General features: G+C 43.6%; 1 protein-coding gene across 1 annotated transcript in view; it reads right to left on the bottom strand.

Annotated features, from left to right (window-relative positions):
* RBM20 (RNA binding motif protein 20) overlaps positions 1-24,766 on the bottom strand; it is a 181,009-nt gene that overhangs the window by 116,484 nt on the left and 39,759 nt on the right. The gene's annotated exons all lie outside the window — the stretch shown is intronic.

Here is a 24,766-nt window from a genome sequence, read left to right on the forward strand (position 1 = left end):
CGAGCCTGTCTTCTGCCCACCTCCCACTCGGCTTGTCTGTTTCTTTCCAGTCTCAAAGGCTATCACAACATGGCAGACAAGGGGGCGGCCTGAAGCCCCCGACACACATCCTCTCTGCAAGCAGCCCCAGTGCAAATAACTGTTTCTCTTCATTTGTTTTAGTCCCAGAGGAAATGATGGTTGGGGTTACTTGACAAAGGAGCCTCTCCCTCACTCAGTGCAGGGGAGTACTTTGGGTCACCTGCCCACTCCAGTAAGTGAGGAAGACGCCCTTCCTGATTCCACGATCGGCAACCCCACTAGGACCATGTGGAATGGGTAAGGAGTATCCCCAAAGGAACCCAAACCAGAGGGAGAAGGACGCAGAAGTGTGACGGGCAAACCAAGCAACAGACAACAGAATCCAGACAGACCAGAAATGAACAAGACCTGACACTACTGCCCAACATCACACAGCTAGTCAATGGCCAGAGGACACCCACCTCAGTTGGCCCTGTGTGTGAAATGGGTACCGGGGGCCTGTCATCCAAAATCTCAGGGAAATCCAGCACATGCCTTAAAGTTCCCCCCAGACTATCATCCCTGGAACAAAATGAAATTTGCACTGATAGAATTTGCAAGAGGGAGGGAGCGGACGGGCAAAATGAGGCAGTGGAATGGTTGTGCGATATGAAGGAAAAAGACCAGATGGGCCCAACGGTACTTCAATAGAAGAGGAAAATATGAGGGTGTTGTGAACAAAATATGAAGACTGTTCTTGTAGCCCCTTCACTAACTCCATCGTTTATTAAACACCGTGTTTTGCATTCTAGTAGGAGTTGTGTTGAGAATGGAGCAGGCATCCCACACTCCATCCTCAGAAGTCTGCAATGATAGGTGGGCACAGGAGACCATCACAGGATGTACACACAAGAAAAAACATGACATCAATGCAGCCAACCAACTTGTCTTTATGCAGAATCCAAATACATCAGGAAGGAGACTCAGTCAACAGATGCCCAAAAGTACAATTATAGGAGGGATAACAGGCACAGTCGTAAATTCAAATTTTCCATATTGCTTAATCCTTTCACTCCATACTCTAGCCATTTATTCAACAAATATTTCGTGGCTCAAATGCCCACTGCCTTCTGAAATCCAGACCACTCTTGGGCTCTCATTCTAATGTAGGACATATCTACATCTGGTGGTACTGAACCAACCGGATTAGCCCAACCCCAAACCATGCTCTTTCGATGGTGGTTGAATGTATCACGGTAAACAGTGCATTTTTTAAAAATTATGTTGGCTGCAGCATAATTAAGATTGTCTTCACCCAGGATCATACAGCAAGGGAAGCCAGGGCCTCTGGTGCTCAGGCATGGGGAGGCAGCAGCAGTCCTCACTTTTTAATTAAAATTTATTGGGGTGACAATGGTTAGTAAAGTCACATAGGCTTCAGATGTACCATTCTGTACTACATCATCTATATATCACATTGTGTGTTCACCACCCAGACTCAGTATTCTTTCATCACCATTTTTGACCCCGTTTACCGTCTTCTATCACATCCCTCCCCACTTATCAGCAGCCCTAGCTCTTGTTCATAGAAGGAAATGAACCAGATCGAGGCATCTGGGACCGGCTCAGAAGGCAGTTGCCATCCCTACCCACCCACCCCTCCATTACTAGGAAAAAAGAAAGACACTTTCACAGAGAGGATGCCTAAACTGCATATTATGAGTCTTTCTGAAGCCGGGCAATTGGCAATGTGGACTCCGTTCTTCATCACTTATATCCTATGCCTTTTACAAATGAAGAACATGAGACTTCCAGAGACAACTTTGCTTCAAGTCAATGAGAAAACCAAGCATGTAGTGAAAAGCTTGTGCACGGACTTCTAGTGTGCACGCTTATCCAGTTCTTTTCTTCTGGCACACAGGAGGATAACACTTCTGGGCCCTCCTGTAGTTAGGTGGGCCCCTGGTGGCTAGTTCTGGCCAAGGAGCTGTGAGTAGCCATGGTGCCACCTCCAGGCTGAAGCACTTAAGTGCTGGTGTGAGCACTTCAGGGCTTTCTTTTCCTGTCTCAGTGACTAAGGCCACATGTTCCAGTTAGTGCAGCCATGAGGTGGTGGAACCTCTGTCAAGCTGGGCCCCTGAGGGACTGGTGGGAACAGCCCCACCAACCTGTGTAGGACACGTGAATGACTAAGAAACAAATTTTCATTGTATTAAGCCTCTGGGACTTTGTGGCTGAAGCAGAAGTCTATTGTGACAGTAAAAAAAAAAGCTCTTAGTCTAGTAGAAGGCTAAGATATGTACACAACTAAGTGAAATACAACAAAAGGAAGGCTGACGTTGACATGGCCCGTCAAAGGTACTCGGCTGACGTCTGGTGAAGGAGTGAATGAATGACTGACATAGAAGTGGTGCAGCCAGTAAGATGATGGGAGGCTAAGACTAGGAAATGCTTCCATTGGGAGCTAATCATTAAAGGGTGATGCAGCAGAAGACACATGAATATTAACAACATAAATATTGAAAACAAAACTGCTGCATTACTGTCACTTTTTTCAACTTCACCTGGGAAGGTACCTACAACAAGGGTAACCCCTTTTTCTGTGAATCACCCCTCCACCGGGAATCTGAAGACCAGGAGATGATTCAAGCCAGCTGGAACCCCCGTCCTGAGCTACTGGGTCTCTCATCAGGTCACCTACTGGAAAACAATGCTTCTCCCTCCTCACTGAGAAGTACGTTGAAGATGAACCATGTGGCCCCTCCTCTAGAATCCTGAGGGACTCTCCAGCCTGGCACTCTGTCTGCTGTTCCCACTGGTGGCTCACCCACAGCTCCCAGTGGCTACTTCTGCTCTCTGGGTGCAGCAGCTCTTTCTGTCAGTGGCCAGCAACTGCTCTCCTCAGCAGGCCATTCGACAAACCTGGTGGCAGACATTCCTGCTCTCAACTAATGAGATCTTCCAGGGGTTCCTCAGGTTGGGGGCTCTTGGAGTCCTCAGTCTTGCCCCTCCAGCAGCTCCTAGGAGCCTGGCTAGCCAGATGGCTAACCCAGAAGCCCTACAAAGCACCACTGCACACTAGGCCAGCCCTCTTTGTGGCAGCAATGGTACTGGAGACATCTGCCAACAAACTCCTCCTTTACAGAAACCTTTTCATTGTCCTCTAAGGACTGCAGATGTGGTGACATTTCTAGATGCCTGACATGGGCAAGACCCAGCATCATGAGCCTCACGAATCAGAGAACATCCTATCTCCCTTAAGACGGTCTCCTACTATTCTTCAATCCTAAGTGTCTGCACAGGGGACTTGGCAAACTCTCAGACCCCCCTTCCCACACCCCATATACAGGGTCAGGAGCACCTCCACGGCACTAACCTCAGGCACAGACCTGCTTCACCCAGGTCCTCATGGTCAGTGGGGAAGCTTCATCCTCCCTTTGGCTTCCATATATTCCTGGGGTTACAATCCTGTGAGACAGGCATCTTCTAGAGATTAATGCATCTGAATATCATCAGTTACCACAAGGAAGTATTTCTTACTGTTCCCAACCAGCCTAACAAGACAGCCCTCAGCGGAACCCTGGATTCTGGTTCCAGACTTGCCATTCGGGTACCTGTGAGACCTGAAAAAAAGAACCTTCTCCATCTGTAAACTGGTGTTAGATCTGCCCTAACTTTAGGGAAGGGTTGTGAGACTGACATTACTCTTTCAAACCACTATACAGAGCTCAGTAATATCAGTTCATTTACTCTTTAATTTGCAAGAAATGCATATATTTAATTTTAAAAATCCCTATTGAGATGATAAATGCTCAGATTGCCGCACTAAATTATGAAATAACTACCCCTTTAGGATGCAAAGTATCACAGGGACAAAGAGAGGTTTAAGGCCTGGTCCTCGGTCCCTAGTGACTTACCCTTTGCCAGGATTATAATCAAATTTAATCTTGCTGCACCAAAAATGAGAGTGGAGAGGACTTAGGATCTCATCCAAGCCATGTCCCTCACTGAACAGAGAGGGAAACTGAGGCCCAGGAAGGTTGATAACCAACAACAGCTATAGTGCTAGCTCACACTTATGGTGTGTTATTCTGTGCTAGCTCACACTTATGGTGTGTTATTCACAGCAGGACTGTGACCCGGCCAGGCCTGGAGCCCAAGTGTCCAGACTCCTTGGACAGGACTATTTCCACGGGTGGGTATAGAAATCCACTTCTCTCCATCTGCTCTGTTAGTCCAGCCTCTATGTCAACTACTCATCTTTTATGATTCTCACGTTGAGAGTCCTGAAGAGCAAAGAGAAAAGAAAAGCAAGAATTGAGAGAGTGGGAAGAACAAAAGAACATTGTAAGAGGCAGCATGGGGTAACAGAGGCACTCAAAGAGGAGACACTCAAAATATGGAAGCCAAAGTGAGAGAAACCTAAAATGGCTGACAACCATTGAAGTAACTCTATTGAGAGTATAACAGATATACTAACAGATGTGCTGGGGAATTGCAGAAAAGACGAAAGACTGTTTCCGTCAAACAGAAACATGTATTTGAGTCCAGGTGATAAAGTATATACCTGTGACATAACAGAAGGGTAATTATGGGGGTTTCTAGAACAGTTTTTATTATCCTCAATCAGTAAAAACTGAAAAACTCTAGAAAGTCTTGTCATGCCCTGCTTGGACTTTTACAGTAGCTGCTAAATTGCAGTGTCCTTTAGTTTAAAAGGACCATCTCTGTTTAGAGTTACTAGTATTACTACAACACACACACACACACACACACACACACACACGTCCTCATCTGTGGTCTTTGGGCCTTTGGGCTCAGGGACACTGATAAGAGTCTCCCTCCCAAGTCACTCCTCAAGAGGATCTTGGGAAATCTGGATGCCGCTTCCAGAGTTGGCATCTCAAGACAATCTTCCCAGATGGGCGCTTTTTTGTTTCCCAAATGACGCCAGTCCCAGCAGACTGTGATCCCAATATCACCTGCCCTCCGAGGCACATGGATCCTGTCCTCCACGTAGGGTCCTACCCCCATTTCTCCTGTGCCAGGAGCGCAGCACAGGTAGCAGATCCTGACAAAGCGGATGTCCGACTGGGAAACTAGCCAGTGGGGTGGGTGCCCAGCCTCCACAACAGACTTTGGGGAAAGGAAGCCCCACTCATTTGCCCCCACAAAGGGTGAGAGAGAACCAGCCTCTCTTCAAGAAACTGCACTCCCCAAAATGTGAGCGTCTCTGTCCTTCCTCAGTCCTCTTCCTCCTGGGAGGACGGCCTAAGACGGGGCTGGGCATTGGCTAGGAGGCAGAGTACCTAAGGTGAAAAAGCATCAATCTCAGGAGGCCCAACAAGGCAGCCCCAATATTCAGCTGTTCTCTAAACTTAGAACTGGAGGCACCGAAAACCGAGGGATAACAGTATTTATCTCATAGGGTTGTAGTGAAGATGAAATGGGGGAACGCATGGGAAGTGCTTAGACGGGCGCTGAGCACGCAGCATGTGCCATAGAAGTGTTTGCACTACTGTCATCACCGTTTGGAGTCTTGGTGACATTTCCAGATTACTGGGGAACATCCTGCTCAGCATGACAACCAACCTTTGGTGCTAAGAAAACTTCTTCAAATACAAAAGATGTTCAATATGGTCATAGCCCAACCCCTGGGATCTGTTTTCACTGGTTGGCAAAACAGCAAGAGATTGGTCGAATCCCGTGGTTTTCCCACTTCCTGCTTTTTAGCAATGAACTATTTCTTCACATGAAACATCAAGTGGAAGGTTAAATAAAATGTAATGTGATTGAAACAGGTCTGGGAGATGTAGGGTGGGGTCCGAGAGGGAATTCCCCTCACCCTATCCCAGCCCCTTTGCAGCCTGTCCCTGGGGATCCAAGGGACAGGAGTTAAAAAGCAAATTGGCTGAATGGATCAAACATTACATTCTCTTACTCTCAAGTGGGTTTTGACTTTGTTCTACTTTGAGCCTTATAATGTTTGAAATTATAATTTATCTTTAAAATTATGTTTAAGACTCGCCAAGCCATTTGGTCAAAGCATTTCTGCCCACAGATGCAAAAATAAGGGGTGATCCTCACCCCCCACCCCAGCCCCACCCCTAACACCAGGGCGGAAATTTCCATAGCAGAGGGACTGGCAGAAGCTGGCGGGAGTGAGATTTTTCCCAGGTCTTCCCAGCGCTCCCAGAGGGTTTGCCCTCTCAGAGGCAGGCATCCAACAGAACGCCAGGGTCACCCCCTGGTTAGGGGCATTTAAATCCTGGCCATTTCACAAGCAGCAGGAGAGCTTTAGTGGTGCCACAGTGCACTGCGGGGGTGAGATGTCAACAAGCGTTTAGAGGCCAGAGCTATTTATCTTTACACTGAACTTGACCCCACATCAGAAGAAAGACAGCCCGGTCCTCATTCAAAGGCAAACTGCAGCTTTGGCCAAAGCAACATATTTCTGATGTGCTACTGGAGAGTGAGAGGGGCATTTAAAACAGGAAAAACAAAGGAACACAGCAATCGATAGCCAAGATTCCATCAGTGTCTCTTGTAAAATTGAATGCCAGGCCCGGATTACCCCCAAGTTTACAAACACCTACTGAATGTTTTTGCCACAAATAGTCCCACCCACTCTCTGCCATGTTCACGCCCAGCCATTTCTGTGACTTCCCTGCAGGAATAGAAACCCCAGAGCCCCAACTCCGCCAGCGGCCTACCAGAACCAAAAGGAGCTGCACCTTTTTGGAAAGCTATGACTAAAGGAGAAGAGTTTTCTTTAAAAACAATTTTTTTTGTTGTTTTGTTTTTCTCCCCAATTACAAAAATAATTCCTGCTTGTTGCAGAAACTCGAATTCAGAGCTATTAAGACTGAAAAAGGAAAAAAAATCTTCTGAAACTCAGCCTTCGGCAATAGCCACTATTAATAATTTAAGAAACAAGAGTTTCATTTCACTTATTATCTAGCAAAAACAAAAAACAAAAACAAAAACATTATGGAACCAACATATTTAAATAGATACCAGTAAAGAAACGGGACATAGTTGTATATTGTATGCAACAAAATTAAAATGTTCAAAAACACCGCCTTCCCCAATACAGTACTTACAACTTTGAAATTGGTTGAAAAAAAGAGGTGTATCTAAATAAAAGGTCATTAGGATGGTCCTTATAAATTCATGTACAGAAAAAAAAAAAGCTGATGTCTAGTTAGTCTAGAAATTCAAAAGCCCAAAACTAGTTTAAGCTGAGTGACCAGGTAGCCAATATACAGGGCTGCTACTTAACTGTGGAGCTCAGCACAAAATGAAAATGGGAAACCCTTCGTTGAAAACATGTTAAGAATTTCAAAATGGCAAGGACAGAGCATTAAACCCAGCGTGGTCCTTCTAAGCACCAATGCTGTGTGACTGCCCAGGTCACAGGCCAGTGAAACCAGTGAAGCTGCGTCTGCCTATATAAATACATGCGGCGTGACAATTAAGTTCGCAAACTTGTTGCAACAATGTTGCTTACCTTTTCTGATATCAGAGAGATTATTCATGACGAATTTGTACCAACTGAACAGTTAACTAAGTTTACTATTTGGAAGGGCTGAAAAGGCTACATGAAAAAGTGAGATGACCTGAACTTTTCGCCAACAATCCATGGCTCTTGCATCATGACAATGCACCAGCTCACATGGCACTGTTTGTGAGGGAGTTTTTAGCCAAAAAACAAATAACTGTATTGGAACAGCCTCCCTACTCACCTGATCTAGCCCCCAATGCTTTCTTTTATTACCCAACGATAAAGGAAATACATTTAAAGGAAGACATTTTTATGACATTCAGGACATCAAGGGTAATATGATGACAGTTCTGATGGCCATTCCAGGAAAAAAGTTCCCAAATTGCTTTGAAGGATGAAATAGGCACTGGTGTCGGTGCAGAGCTTCCCAAGGCGAGCACTTCGAAGGCGACCGTAGTGATATTCCACAATGAGGTATGTAGCACTTTTTCTGGGATGAGTTCACGAACTTAATTGTCTGAACTTAACTGTACATTAATTTCACCATACGATTACCAAATGTTTACTTTGTATTTTTAAGGCTTCAGATCTACCATGTTTGCCTTTAAGACCATTCATTCTGTTTTCTAAAACTGTTCAGCTTTCTCTAAGGAATAAATTTGGTGGGGTGAGAAGGCCAGGAAAAATGTTTTTAAAAAAAAAGAAAAGAAAACAGTATATGTTTAGCTTGACTTTGATTAAGTTATATGTTTGCTGATGTATTTTCCAGCTGAAATGAATTGGCTATGCAGCTAGTATTGTAGAAATACAAAACATTCAAGAATAAAATCTTAAGCCCCATTTCACATCCCAAAAATCTACATCTGAGATTATTTACAACATGAGAGAGTTTTCTAGGATAAATTTTGTAATACGCTTTCGATTTTCTTTCTTTATTTTTTTTTTTTTGCTTTCAATTTTCTTAAACAACAAAATATATGCTTTCTTCCCTATACTCCAATAAGCCATCACTAAGTAGACTTCCCTTCAAAGCAAAGAAAAAGAAAACCTTATCACTTGGCAGATCCAACTGTATAAAATTAAGAATTCTCTTCAGCCTCTTTAAAGTGCAACAGGTTCATTTTACAACAACAACAAAACCTGCTGCATCAAGTACCCTTCCTAGTGCCTCCCTGGGTCATTGAAACGTGTTTCCGTGTTTAACATGAGCTGGGTTACGCATAAGAATAGCGTGATCGTTAACAGATGAGAAGAATACCAAGAATTCCTTCTAAGCGGCTATAAAAGGCTCGCAAAACCAACAACAGGCCTGGACCACATTCCTTGGCAATTATCAGTATGAGTAGGAGGCAGAGGAAGAGGGGAAAGTGGTTTCTAAGAGGCCTCAACTATAACCAAGCCTCTTCCATTAGGAGAAACAGCTGCAGAATCTCTTCTCTCTGAAGCAGTCACTTTTGTGCGTGAGGTTTACCCTTCTGAGAGATAAGCCAAACACATCATCCTGAAATTCCCCTCTTTCAGCCCAGAAGAGACCCGAACCGCTCTCTACACCCAAACCCACATTCAAATAGTTCCAAAATGTTCAAATTCAAACAGTGCCAATTTTTTTCTCAAATACAAAGAAACATCAAATTCCCAATTTCAGGCGCTGGTGGCACCAACGTTGACAACCCTTTCCCAAACCTCCACCCAGCACCTCCCACTCAGCTGTCCACTGGACTTTTTTAAGCCTTCTGTAATCTAACAGCATACTACCTATGTCAGCTCTTGTTTGCAGCTACTCAATTCCAGACCCAAAATGAAACATTTCTGAAGGAAAACAAGAACCATCACCCTACCACTGGTATCTCCTCCCTTCGTGCCTACCTCTTAATACCATCCTGGATATACTGTAAAAGCTAGTGGCCCATTTAAATTTATTTAATAAATACTAAAACAATGCTTACTGTAAGTCAAAGAATTGAACATAAATTCACTACTGGGAGGAACAAATTTAAATAACAAAGTATAATATCTAGTCTAATAGTAAAACCAAAGCATGCAATTACCACACGACCCAACAAGTGCACTCTTGGGCATTTATCCCAGAGAAATGAAAACATGTTCACACAAACACCTGTACACAAATGTTCACAGCAGTTTTATTTGTAATAGCTAAAAATTGGGAAAAGCCTAGATGTCCTTCAATAGATAAAGGGTTAAACAAATGGTGGTACATACATACCACGGAATGCTTTTCAGCAAGAAAAAGGAATTAACTAATGACACACAACATCTTGGGTAAGTCTCCAGGAAACTATGCTGAGTGAATAAAGCTAATCCCAAAAGGTGGCAAACTGTATGACTCTATTTATACAACATTTTTTTAATGACAACATTTGAGAAACAGAGAACAGATTAGTCATTGCCAGGGGGTCCTGGGGAAAGGAAGAGTGTGGGTGAAGTAATAAAAGGGCAACAGGACGGATGTTTGTGATGATGGAACTGTTCAGTATCCTGACTGTGGTCGTGCAAACACGAACCTACCCATGTACTAAAGGTGCATAGACGTAAATGCACACACACAAACAAATCAGACACTCGACACTGGGGAACTCTGAATAAGAGGTGGATTATTTCAGTGTTAACATCCTGGTTGTGACATTGTACCACAGTTTTGCAAAATGTCACCGTTGGGGGAAACTTGACAAATGGAACAGGACATGGGAACTCTCAGTATTCGTTCTTACACCTGCATCTGAGTCAACAAAAAATTTCAGTTGCAAGAGCAGTCAGGCAACAAAAATATCTCCAACTGGTAAGGGTTTTTTTTATTTAACAAACACGTATATGGTGCTTACTAACTGCCAGGTAACATTTTAAGCACTTAAACATTGACTCCACCTAACGGCCATTTATGGCGTGTGCGACTATCATTCCCATTTTACAGGTGGACAAACCGAAGTACAGAGAGGTTAAATAACTTGTCCAAAGGACAAGTAAGTTAACAATGGAATCCGATTCTAAGACAGGCAATCTAGATCCAGAACTCTCCCCTCAGAGATCTCTGCATTTCACCCTTAAAGGCAGAGGGCTGCCAAGGGGACGACACCCTGAATCCTGACAGTGGCTCTTCTAGAAGATTCCCAGGATGCAGGCCAAAAGTAGGACAAATCCTTCAGATAGTAAAGCCAATCATAAACTTCACATGCTGTCAACTTGAAAGGAAGTAAACAGACTTACTGGATTCTAATGTAAAAACCTTCCCCCGTGGGAGGGTGAACACTTTTAACACTTAGGTGCAACTCACCACAGAGTAACATGTGCTCTTCCTTTTGTCACCTTTGCCAGAAAAGGCTGCAAAACAGAAAAGCTGGGCATATTTGGGAGTACATTTCAGAGGGAAAGGGTGAGGAACCCTAAAAAGCACAGTGCATCTGGGAGCAGATGAAAGGGGAAAGCTGAGACAAGACCATGTAATCGTGTCACGCTTCACAAGCCCCAGCCCGAGGTCTCATGCAGTCCTGCCGTCTTATCACCAGACCACCGTATCTTTTCCGGCACTCTTGGAATGGCGTCCATTAGCTCTTTGCCTTATCAGCTTCAAGCCCACAGGCTCTTACAAATGTTGGCCACTGTGTGCCCTGGGGATTGAAACCCAGAACCTATGTGGCATTCCTAAATTGCAGGCCTATAGCAAGGCACTCTGGCTTGGAAGATTTTCAGATTATCAAGTGGGACGGCAAGAATGTCACAGCCCTGTGGGTGGACATGGGGACATTCATCAAAAAGACAGCTACCATGAAACCGCAGTCTTCCTTCCCCACTAGAGTGGCATAGAGCTAGGGTATGTGAGTATGTGTGTGTCTGCGGGCATGTATGTGTACAGACCAAAACTATTTTAGCAAAGAAATCATTTCCTAAGAGTCAGTGCTCGACAGGGCCAGAGGAGTGCTAGCCCTAAACTTTTCACAAAACAATCTCTCAACCAGAGGGCACTGCAACTTAACACTAATCATGAGAGCTCTGGCTGACAGTTTCCACTGGCTAAATGATGCAAACAGTATGTTACCCATGGTCCAAGCTGATATGATGGCCCATTCAAAAAATAAGGGAGTGGGTACCAGAGAATAGGGGCCAGACCTTATTACAGGCATACCTCGAAGATATTGCAGGCTCGGTCCCCTATCCCTGCAGTAAAGTGAATATTGCAATAAAGCAAGTCGCAATCCTTTTGCTGATGGAGGGTGTTGCTTTTAATATGTAAAAACAAAACAAACTGAAAAATGCAACATCTGTGAAGTGCAATAAAGTGAGGTACGCCAGTAGTTTCTAAGGCAGGACTTTGCAGAGATCTCAGTTAAACCTTGGTGCATCAGTTGGTGAAAATTAAGCCCAACTGTAAACTCTGGGCTGGAAGAAACTACCGTGTTTCCCAGAAAAGAAGACCTACCCCCAAAATAAGCCCCAGTTAAGATCGTCAGCCAGACGGATGCATTTAGTACATTATGAAGATGTTCCAGAAGATGACATGACTGTGTTTGAATAAATGTAGATTGTTGTACATGAAAAAATAAGACATCCCCTGAAAATATGCCTTAATGTGTCTTTTGGAGCAAAAATTAATATAGACCTGGTATTATTTTCAGGGAAATACAGTATAAGACCCGGTCTTCTTTTTTTTTAGACCCTGTCTTATTTTCAGGGAAACACGGTAGGCAGAAATAAAGTTCTTCATATTCCGTCATTTTGAGAAAGAACAGCGAGGAATGGAGTTGGGAATGGTCATCAGCAGGAAAATGGAGTCTAGTTCACTCTGTAACAGATAGCCCCAAATGGCTCAGGTCCATGTGTCAGTATTCACAATCGCAAGAGCATTTCCTTTGCAGCAAGGCTCCGAAAAGTTCTGCTCCCAGATAAGAGAGGTAAACAGAGAGACTCTTCCATTGCCCGCCCTCCATCCTCCACTTCCCATTTTGGCTGCTGGCATGAAAACATGTGAACCTGTGTCAGCCACCCTGTGAAGAGGAGGCCACAGACATAAGAACATCAGTGAGCATGGTAAGGTAGAGGGGTGGAAAGACCCTGGGTCCCTGAAGATGCCGCTGAACCACTGAACCAACCTTGGGCCACCTGCCTCTAGACTTCTTGTTTAGTAGATGATAAATGTCCTTCTGGTTTAAGCCACAGTTTGCTGGGTTTCCCGTTGGCAGCCAAATATTTCTTCACTGCACAACTCCCCCATAATGATTTTGCTCAACAACTGTATGACAGTTGCCAGTGTCGCTTTCCCCAACTGTCCCAAGGCTGAAACTTGAATGAAACCTGTAGGTCTCTTTGTCCTGGTATCTAAATCTGAAGCCTCCAAGTAACAGAATATAGCACCTATAAACCAAGTCTGACTTGTCACCTGGAAATCCGGGGTTGGCGCCAAAGGCACAAGAGATAAACACGAAGACATGGAGGGGGGTGGGTGGGAAGGGGGGGAACAGGAAGGGGAAAGTATAAGGGGAAAAAGAGAAATAGGAAATATGTGCCCTTTAAGAATGTGCATTTTTGGAAGGGATGCCCTCATGCTTTTCAAAATCAGCGAGCTCTGAGTAAGAAGCCACTGTGTGCCTGATTTCCATCATCACATGGCTCTAGAAAGGCTAAATCCCATCAGTGGAGGCCTTGGCCACATGGTGCAGACGTGTGAATGACGGATGGGCTTCTTGCATTGCCTGTGCATGACTTGGCGAGGCAAAGCATATTTTACATTAGCTTAGGTCCTGACATTCTATCATGTTCCCTGTCAAGAGGCCAAGTAGTTCTTGGAACCCTGCACACCAAGTGACATATAACAGAACCCTAGCAAACGGGACGGCGCTTTGCCAAGTGTCCTTAAAACCTCCTCGTACCTCTCCCACCTCCACTGCACTGGTCTGGCCGGCTGGGCTGTGAGCAGAAGTCTACTAAAGAAAGGTCACCATCCTTTGCCGACGTCTAAGGCAGTTTTCAAGGAGGCAGAGTTACGAGGTGTGGGGCTATTTGCAATCGGGTTGCCGTTAGCCATCTCTATCACTGAGTCAGGAACTAAAAGTGGGACAGAGCAGGCAGCCCGGGGTTGTTGATGGAACATGGCCGGAGGCTGAGCGAATGGCCATCAAAATGACACCTTCCCGTTCCAGCCACAAGCTATCTTCAGTGAACCTTCTCCTGCCACCCTAAGGGACACTCTGTCAGGCTGTAAAGGTAGAACCTCAAATGCCACCTCACATGACACTGTCCGGAATGCCTGTGGCCCGGCGGCTGCAGTGTCTGTGCCCTCCTTGCAGGGTGACAACGCTCTCACAAGGACGCTAGGTGCTCACAGACAGGCAGGATTCCTAGCAGACCTCTGCCAGCAAGGGCAACTCCTGCTGAGGACGGGGAGGAGGCTGGCACTTCTCTGCCCCACCATCCCTGGCGCTGCCATTGGAAGCCTCTTCTGTATTTACTGGGTGCCTGCTGTCGGCTCAGAAATACACAGGGCATTATGGAGCCATGTCGGGAAATACAGAAGGCAAAGTCTCTGCCTTTAGGGCATGCACTATCCGGGCCTTTTTATTGTAATGTGAGGGAATCAAGGAAAGTATTCACTGTGTAGTGGTATGCGAAATACATTGATAGGCGTTCAGAGGAGGGAGGTCACAAGAGAAAGGGATGGTCAGGGAAGACTTCTCAGAAGAAGTGGGATTTGAGCAAAAGCTTCAGGGAAGGATGAGGGCCAGATAGACAGGAAACAGAGGGGAGAGGTGATAGCAGACGTGTGACAGTTATAAGGGACAAGATGGGCTCAGAGACTAGGAAACAGCATGGATGGCATCCAAGGGGGTAGAGCGAAGTGAACTCACAGAGACAGAAGTCCCACACGCAGGGTTAGCTGCATGAAAGCTAACGACACATTTTCTTTCTGCCCATGAATACGTGTGTTTCCAACATCATGGTCAGCACTCAATAAATACTGATGAGTGGATGAATAAAAATTAAGTACCTTCAGCCATGCTGGAGGCCCCAAACCAAAACACGAAACAATACTTAAAGACAGGAAGTGCAAATTTAAACGGCCATAGTGCCAGGCAGGCTACAGACATCTAGCTGGCTAGGAGTGAGTGATGGGGAGCAGAGGGGACCCCTGAGGAGTGGATGCCCCATCTTTTGGGGGGGGTAGTCTCTACCTGACAGCAGCCCCATGCTGCCACCAAGGTCCATGAGCCCAATGTTGCCAGATCTTCCGATTGCTATGTAAAATCCCCAATTTTTAAATGATAGCAATGAGCTAAAAACAAAAACACATAATTTGAAGCCACATTCAGCCTGTTAGTGATCTTTGGCTGCCAGGCCACATTTTTTGTTCAAGAAGTGTATAATTTTTAAAAGTCCCCAAGAAAAACTAATCTCTGGTGACAGAGGTGAGAACGTGGTTTCCTTTGGAGGCAAAGGCCTATGAGTTACAAGGAGTACGAGAGACTTTCAAGAGGCTGAAAATGTCCCATATTTTGATTGGGGTGGTGGCTACAAGAGTGAGGACATATTTTAAAAATTCACTGAGCTGCAAACCTAAAAGTAATCCACTTTACTATATGTAGGCTATAACTCAATTTTTAAAGTAAAATGGGAAGTAAACAGAGTCCCCAGAAGCTGAATAAAGCACTCTCCAGAGTGTGCTTTCAGCAGAGCTGCTCCTTCCACCTAAAATTCCCTTTTGGCCCTCCATCTTTGCACCCTGCTGTTACCCTAGTTACCTGTAAGAGGTGGCCCAGGCAGCACTTCTCCCAGGGAGCCTCTTCTACCCCCCTAGTGCACGTCCGAGCGTGGCCCATCTGGGAGCTCTGACACACAGTCCAGTGACTGCCACCTTCACCTGGCCCAGCACATATCACCTCCTTGTCTGCCTCCCTGGGAGCTCCTGGGGACAGAGGCCATAGCAAACAGTGGGCATCCAATAGGTATCTGACAGTATAGCTCATCCTCCTGCTGGCAATCAGCAAAGAGAAGGATGCCTTCCACCCCACCCCACCTCTATTTTCCTAGAAGAGAGTAGAGAATCTGGAAACGTGAGATTTGAAGAAAAAAGCCAGAGGACTAGCTGCATCCTGAGTGGGGTGGGGTGGGGGGGGTGGGGGGGGTGGGGGGGTGAAGAAATATGTGCATGACAGGATTTAAAATGTGATTCTCTTGCAACCCGCCGTGTGACTTTCTACTGACAGAGAGGAAGTGAGTGTGTATAAGATGCTGAAATCACATCCCCGGTTAAAGCAACTCTAGGCCAGTGGTGCTCAAACTTGAGAGGGCACCAGAACCACGCGAGGGTTTGATAAAAACAGATTCCTGCCCGCCCCCCCCCCCCCCCCCCCAGAGACACAGACCATAGTTCTGGAATGGGACCTGCCTGGGAATTTTCATTCCTGACAAGCTCCCAGAGGCAGATGCTGCTGCTGGGCTGGGGACCTCCCTGTGAGGGGCACTAGACCAGACAAGACCACAGCTAGGAAGCTGCACAAAGCATCATGGTGCATCAGTGTTCTTTCCTTTGCTCATTTAACAAACCTTGATTCAGTCTCGACCACGCACAAAGCTATGTAAGTGATGCAGATGTAATTAGAACCAGTAACTACGTTCTCTCACCTTTAGTCACCAGAAAATGGATTGCTACTCTTCAGTGCCCTTCATAGGAGTTGCTGTTGAAGCAGAAAAGGACACCACCTTTCAGCCACTCCCCACTGCTCAAATGGGCTCAAGTTCAAACTCCTGACTGAGAATAAAGATTTCAAGGTCCACTCCCATCAGCGAACTCGGATCATCTGTTTCCCCAAATGTCTCCAACGAAATGAGCGATTTCCTGGGTCGCCCTTCAATACATCACCTCCTTCATTTAACCACAAGAGGAGTTGGTTGTGGTTTTTTGGTACTCAGAGCTGGGCAGGGGGCGGATGAATTTCCCTGGGGACCAAGTCAGCAAAGGGTCTCCAGAAGAGTCAAAGGGTGGAGGCAGCTTTCCAGCAGACAGGCAAGCACACGGCTCTGAAATAGCACCCTGTGCCTGTCCCAGGCGGGAGCTGCGTTCTGACATATTCAGTTACGAGTGAGTGCCTGGGCATTAAATCTAAATGGCCCACGATATGGAATGTTCGGGCAGCATGCAGTTGGATTATTTATGCCCTCTGCACCTGTGGAAGCTGAGATTTAATTATTTATTTTGTGTTAAATTTCCAATCCTGGGCTTCCCGTCTGCAGATGAACAAAGCACCTCGGTGAAACTGTAGGGGACTTTTGGGTCACAACTCAGCAGGAGCCGGAAAAGTTAGCAATTTCAGCACCCTAGGCTATCATCTCGCTCTCTAAGGATGTCCTAAGAAATTCAATCATGTGTGGAGAGCTGTAAAAACCTTTTGAAGAGACAACACCTGCAAAATTCAATTCTGTCCTCTCAATGAAAATGTAACTCAAGAGGCAAAAGCACAACCTTTGAACCACGGGCGTGATGCCTGCTGGTACAGCTTTGCTGACACATGTCCGATGCGCTGCAGGAGGCCACTGGCCAGATTCACTCCGATTCCTTGGGTAGAACATTTTTCGGAATCGTAGGCACATCCAAGTTAAACACCAGTCAGCTTCTCGTGATGTCTGATTAAAATGCAATACTAAGGTACGTTCTAACAGGACTAGTTCCCCTCTTAGGGTAAGATGCAGTGTGCTGTTGTTGAGAGGACTATGGCTTAGAAATTACTATTGCAATCCAAAGCATCACGAGCTCTTCACGTCAAGCAGAGCTACTCAGAATTCAAACCTTAGCTCTTCTCCCATCCGTCTCTCCCTGAATTAGTAGTTTGAGTCCAATATCCTGTTGCAATAAAGTGGTTAGATTCCATTTTGCCATATTTTCCTCTGTGGCGAGAATATCACCTTTTATATATAATTCGGGAAGGCCCTGCACTAATTTGGCTACTGCTTCATCACAGTCCCCTTCCCCTTAAAAGTGGCTACTCAAGCTTCTGACATAAGGGCCAACCCAGCTCCAACCAAGATGGCAGTGCCTGGGAATGGAGCAACTCCATGAATAGGAACAGGACACAAAGGTTCTATAGCTTGGATAGCAGAATCATCCCCTTTTGTGAGGACCAAGGCTACCTTTTGGTTTTAGCTTCATCCCCTGGTTCTCCCAATGCACAGGAAGTTGCCTGTTTCATATGCTTCTGCATTTTGGCGTCACTGGGATATCCATGATTACGACGATGTTTGGTACAGGGCAGGTGCTCAATAAATAACTGGTGAATGAATGACTCTCTACCAGAAAACGCTCGCCCTGAGGATCAGGTAGAAGCATAGGAAAGTCACAAAGCTCTCGTATCACACAGGTGGGGGTTGCTTCTGTTGGCTCTGTCTGACCCAGTTGCTGAAAAGAAACTTGAGAAATTTAAATTTGAGACAACTGTATCACTGGTTCATTCTGTTTTACCAATTAAATGGGCTAAAGACCATATAAAAGCAAAGAGTAGGGTAATTGTTGGTTGATAATACCTTACCAAAAACTCCACAGAAGTCCTGTAATCTAAACCGTAAGTAACTAGTATGTTGAAAACATTTTTATATAGCCTGATAATCTTATACACATGTTGCCACTGTTAATGGTCACAAGACATGCAGTATAATATTTTATTAAATATTTGACAAAAATAGAATACACAAAAATAGAATCAACAATTATATATACAAGCAAAACCCTCATATTCCTTGGTACTTTACTTTGTAAAGAAATAACATGCCATTCAAAATGAGAGTTTCGCTCTTAGGTAAGAAAGTAATAAAATCAAACAAACAGAAGTAATTATTAGGTTGGTGCAAAAGTAATTGCGGTTTAAAAGGTTAAAAATACTTGCAAAAACCCCAATTACTTTTGCACCAACCTAATATTTTGCCAACAGTTCAGTTTTAAAGTGGTCATAGGTGACATGGACAAATGCCTAGAAACACACAATCTGCCAAAACTGACCCATGAAGAAATAGGGAAGCTGTGAAGACCTTTAACAAATAAGGAGATTAAATTATTAATGAAAAACCTTCCAACAAAGAAAATTCAGATGACTTCACAAGTGAATTCTACCAAACATTTAAGGAATTAACACCGATCCTTCTCAAACTCTTCCAAAAAATTGATGAGGGAACACTTCCTAACTCACTCTATGAGGCCAGCATAATCGTGATACCAAAGCCAGACAAAGACAATACAAGAAAACTACAGACCACTGGCCAGATTCACTCCGATTCCTTGGGTAGAACGTTTTTCGGAATCGTAGGCACGTCCAAGTTAAACACCAGTCAGCTTCTCGTGATGTCTGATTAAAATGCAATACTAAGGTACGTTCTAACAGGACTAGTTCCCCTCTTAGGGTATATGCCCTATTACTATTGGTGCAAAATCCTCAACAAAATACTAGCAAACTGAATTCAGAAGCATACTAAAATAATTATATACCATGACCATGTGGGATTTATTCCCAGAACGCAAGAATGTTTCACCATACAAAAATCAATCACGTAATACACCACATTAACAGAATAAAGGGAACCAAACAAACAAACAAACAACAAACCACCGCGACTATGCTGAGAGGGAAGGCTGGCCAAATACAACCAGGCTCTCAATTTTCAAGAGAAGCTACAATGCTGGATTTCCTTCTCTCTCCGAGTCCTTCGCTTCCTGATTTTAGTTCATAGCACTTCCCAGCTGACATTCTATTATCTGTGTACGTGTGTCCTTGCTCATGTCTGTTGCCCAGAAGCTAAGCTCCACAAAGGGAGGTTGGTCTCTCTTGTTCACCTCTGTCTCCCCCAGGACTTGAGCACAGCCTGACCCACAGGGGACCTCAAGCAGCCTGCACTGAACCAAAGGAGTAAAGACTTGGGCTGGATGACAGATGCCTGAGCCGGTGGGGATGTCCTCTTTCTTGTCTGCATCCATATCGACATCCTGGTTGTGGTATTGGACCATAGATTTCAAGATGTTACCACTGGCAAAAACTGGGTAAAGGGCACACAGGATCTCTCTGTATTATTTTATACAACTGCACAAGAAACTACAATGACTTCAAAATAAAATTTAATTTTAAAAAGCTTACAAACAAAAATGTGAGCAAACAAATGCCTCAAAGCCGTTCTACAAATGACCAGTATTCTTTTTTCCCCCAATTTTATTGAGAAATAATTGACATACATCACTGTATAAGTTTAAGGCAGACAGCAAAATAGTTTGCTTCACAGAGATTGTGACGTGATTACCACAATAGGTTAGGTTAACATCCATCATCTCCTATAGATGGAATAAAAAGAATAGTTTCTCCTTGTGATGAGAACTCTTAGCAACTTTCCTATGTATCACACAGCAGTGTTAACTATAGTTGCCATGCTGTACAGTACATCCCTAGTATTTATTTGTCTTATAGCTGGAAGTTTATACCTTTTGACCACCATCCTCCACTTCCCCCGCCACTACCTTCCATCTCTGGTCACCATAAATCTGACCTCTTTTTCTGTGAGTTGGTGGGGTTTTTGGTTGGTTGGTTTTTATTAGATTCCACATATAAGTGAGATCATACAGTAATTGTCTTTCTTTGTCTGACTTATTTCACTTAGTCTAATGCCTTCAAAGGTCCAAGCATGTTGTCATACCTGACCAATGTTCTTCAAAGCTGTTAAGGCTATGAAAAATAAGGAAGGACTGAGAAACTGTCATAGACTGGAGGAGACCAAGGAGACATGGTAACTAAATGCCATGTGGGATGGGAATCTCAGGACAGAAAAAGGACATTAGTGGGAAAACTGAGGAAATCTAAATAAAGTCTATAATTTAGTCAATAGTATTGTACCTAATGTTAATTTCTTAGTTTTGAAAAATGTACCTTGGTTATGTAAGCTGGTAACATTAGGGGAAGCTGGTCCAAGGGAATATGGGAACTCCCTGTAGTAACTTTGTAACTAAAACTACCCCAAACTAATGTGTTTGTTTTTATTTTTAATGCAGGGTTGGATGGGAAACGTCCAATAATGTACCAGGTAGTTAACTAGAACTACACCTGCTTTTCTTTTCAGATAAAAATCATGTAAATCTAAGCAATAAAAAGTTGGGGTGTCCATGCTTATAAACAATTACGCTGTGGTTGGAATCCACAATTCCTCAGTCAAAATGCCTCGGGCCAGATTTGTTTTGGAATTTAGAATCTATTTGATTTCAAAGAAGAAACATGATACATGTGCTGTACTTTAAACCCTAGTGGGGTCCAGGGGCAGCATTTTATCATCAAACACATAAACATTTCTTCACAAAATACATGGGTAGTCATACCATGTTGGATAAGACTACAATCACCCATCCTTTCAGGTCAGATTTTATTGCTAAATAATTTTGCTAAAAACTTTCCGTTTTCAGAGTTACTCAGATTTCAAAATAGCAGATAGGGGATTGTGGACTGGATTAATAGGATTCCAAATGAATAAATCTTTTGACTTTTATTGTTAGACTTCCAAATTTCTAAAATTTATCACCTCATCTCTCTCTCTCTCTCTCTCTCTCTCTCTCACACACACACACACACACACACACACACACACGAGTAGCACTCAAGACCCAGAGACAACAAGGGGGGCTTCTACAACATTGATAACATTTTATTTCTTATTCCAGGGCTGGTGAGAAGGATGTAAGTTCAATGAGCTATACACGTATGATCTGTCCACTTTTCCATAATTTAAATGTTGACAGGACGTTTTCTTTCAAATGCAGCAATCACAGAATTAAATTTAAAGTCACAAAATATCAACACTGCAATACATCTTGTGTCATTTAAGATACATAGTCCCATTTGCTGCCTTCCTGATGCACAGTGGCGAAGTGATCTGCCCAAGGTCACACAGCAGTGTTGTGTGCAAGCGAAGACTCCTAGTGCAGGGTTCTTTCTGTTACGCTAAAACATGAGATTTCTGTTTCCAACATTTGTTCTACAATATGTGTTACTAATTAATTGGGAAAACTTGTAATACCATCACACTGGAGTTAATGCCACAACATTCTTTGCTCATTTAGATTTATTTTTTCCCATGAAATTACTGAACTGATGTCTGGATCAGATGTCTCTGTTTAATTTGGTGTAACTATACTACTCTCTAATAACGCGTAAAACCATCAATGACCATAAATACGATTTAAGAGTTTTGTCACATCATCCAACTTAATCATTCAGCTATAAATACATCATGAATGATTTAAATCACATTGATTGGGTTCTTTGCTAAAAAAAAAAAAAAAAGAAAAAAAAGAAAAAATGCTAACCCTCTGGTTAGCTATGACATTTTTAAGAATAGGAAGGGAAGCATAACTTGGGTGCTTTTAATTTATCTACTTTTAATATCTTACCGCTTTCCCAGTTGGTATCATATGACTCAGCTTTTCCTTTTGTTGAATTTCCAATGTTGCTTTTGTCAGTTCACAATCTTGCTGTTTATAGCCAAACCGGGGCAGTACTAGAAAAGCACTGAGCTTATACTAAGAACACAATTTAATGATTTCTTCCATTGGAAAAATAAATGATCAAGAAAGATGCATACAAGAAAATTCCAAATGCCAGGTATCTGTAATAATCTAGTTCTCTCAGATCAAATTGTAATTTCCATAAAAGAAAAACTACCATTGAAACAGAGGTTCTCGACTGAGCTTCAGACTGTGAACCCCTAAGTTGTGTGTGTGTGTGTGTGTGTGTGTGTGTGTGTGTGTGTAAAGGTGACCCATACTTTAATCAGAATCTCAGACAGAGCCATGACCTTAAATAATGGAGGGGTGAAGGGAATAATCACTAGCTATTATAGATAAATAGAGAAAAGTAAGGTCTGGGGGCAACACCCCTAGTTTCCATTACAGGTTTTACAAAATATCCGAAGAACCCTCACAACGTAGCCTGGCACTGCATCTTGGACACTCAGAACAGCACCGTGAGGCGGGCAGGTAGATCTGGCGCCATTTTGCAGATGACGACAGTAAAGAACTTGTTAAAACTCAACGGCCATTAAATGTGGATGCAGGATTCTGGGAACTCAGAAAGTATTTAAACCAAGCTACACGCGTGTTTATGTTAAGTACTGCTGAGGACTAAAAGGGTCTCTCCAAAGTTCTCCTATCAAGTTAGCCTGCACCATTGTGTTTTGAAAACAACGATCTCACATTATGTAAAAGTATTACAGAAATGCAATTTTCAGTGCATGAGCTTTGATTTATGCTTTATGCAGAATGGCGGGCGGGGGGAGCCTGCCTTTCTCTTCTTCACCTGACTTCTGTAACCTCTCTCCACCCAGGGGTAGCTCACATCCGAACTTTATTTTTCATTTTCCTTCTAGCCATTCTCCTTTTGGGCACTAAACCCACCAGCAGTAGAAATATCTCTCCCTCTGCATCTTCCAAATCAGAAGGAGGGTGACCCCTGCCCACCCTCCCAGAGGTCTCTCCTCACTGCTTCACCTCCATTATGGACTACTAGGGACTTGCTAACCAAAATAGCAAAGAAAAATACATTCCATCGCCCCTTCCTATCTAGGTGTTTAAATGCCAGCACTATCTTCCAGCCACCCTATGACCATTCTGAACACGAACACAGCTGTCAACAGAAGACCAGAAAACAAGAAAGTCCCTGCGAGGCTGACCTGACAGAAGACAGATTTGTCACCAGTCTCCAAGTCGAAAATAGATCACCCACCGCTCAGAAGGGCACAGGGCATTTTTCCACTCTTATCCCAGAGGCCTCCAGCAGCTACATGAAATGCGCTGAGCACTTGATGGAATGAAATGTACAATCAGTGACATGCTTTCGAAATAACTTCTTTTGGACAGGCCCGCCAAGGACAAAATGACAATGATTCGGTAAGGTCACATGTGAAAAGGGCTGAGCTTCCACAGTGATCACCAACCCCAGGAAGGACAGGACGGGCCCACACAACTTTTTCCCAAACCAACAGCTGGTTCAACTGCCTCATTTTACAAATGAGCAAACCCAGTCTGCACTTCATTTCTAGCATGTGGGTCTCTCCGAGAGGCAGATCCAGGGACCTGTACTAAAGCTGGAGTTCTTATAAATCATTTCACTTCTCAAGCTATCAGGGTCTACCACAATCATCCAGATACGCTACCAGCCACTCTCTTTACCTGTCTCCTTCACATCGTTTCTGGGGAGTGATTGTTTTGGTAGTCGTAAGCTTCGAGAGCTACATCTGACTCAAGCATGTGACTTTATTAGGCTGCCCCACAGACAGTGAAATAAACACAGAGTAACAAAGTCTATGGTTGGTTCCCTAGTACCAATTTTTGAAAAGTATTAGTAGCTCGGCTTTTCATCCAATTCTACCTCTGTCTCAGGAGAGATGAAAAAGTTATGCAGAACAGCACGCCAGAGTTTTGGATGCAATTTCTCAGTTTCTAGTGGGAACCTGTCTGAACTTCCACAGGACTCTGTAGCACACACATTTCTACCCTAAAGAAGGTAGAAATTAAGCTGCAATTCATGAGGCTCTTTCAGTGAATTCTGTAACTGGAACAAAATCAGAAGAGCCCCATTTTTGTTTTGTTTTGGGGTTTTTTTTTTAACTCTAACAATGTCTTGGGCAAATGACAATTCTTTTCTTTCTGTTTTTTCATTAACTAATACTGTAGGAGAATGCTTTCTATGAATTTCTTCACAAGCTGAGTAAATTTACTCACTCTTTCCCCAAAATTAAACAGTTAAAAAAATCTTTCAAAGTGAGGAATACAGCCCTGTTTTCAGTCACAGGATATGCCTTGATTTTTCTCACTTCCTTCTATGATCTTCAAAAAGCCCTAAGTAAAGAATGTTTTCTAAAAATAAAAGAAAAAGATAAATAAATAAATGAATAAATAAATAAATAAATAAATAACATTTTCTGAAGTCACCTAAAGGCTAACAAAAATGTAAGCATCATACTCCCTGGCTGTTCACCTAATCTCCCATAGGTTACTAAAGGAATAATTTTAATTACGGGGTAATAGAAAGTTCTCCTATTTTAGAAAGCTGACCCAACATATTCATTTTGTATTTAAAAGAAAATCAGATGGCGTATATTTTGGAAGCCTGTTTGGCTTCCTAATTGAGCCATTTAAACTGACATTTTACTTTAATCTAGAAATGTGCATACAAAAAGCAGTGAAATTCGATTTACTTCAAAACTCTGCAACTGAGCCAGGTATTTTACCCATTAATGTTTCCC

This window comes from Rhinolophus sinicus, chromosome 15 (assembly GCF_057876585.1).
Source record: "Rhinolophus sinicus isolate RSI-liver-muscle chromosome 15, RSI-T2T, whole genome shotgun sequence".
Lineage (NCBI taxonomy): Eukaryota > Metazoa > Chordata > Mammalia > Chiroptera > Rhinolophidae > Rhinolophus > Rhinolophus sinicus.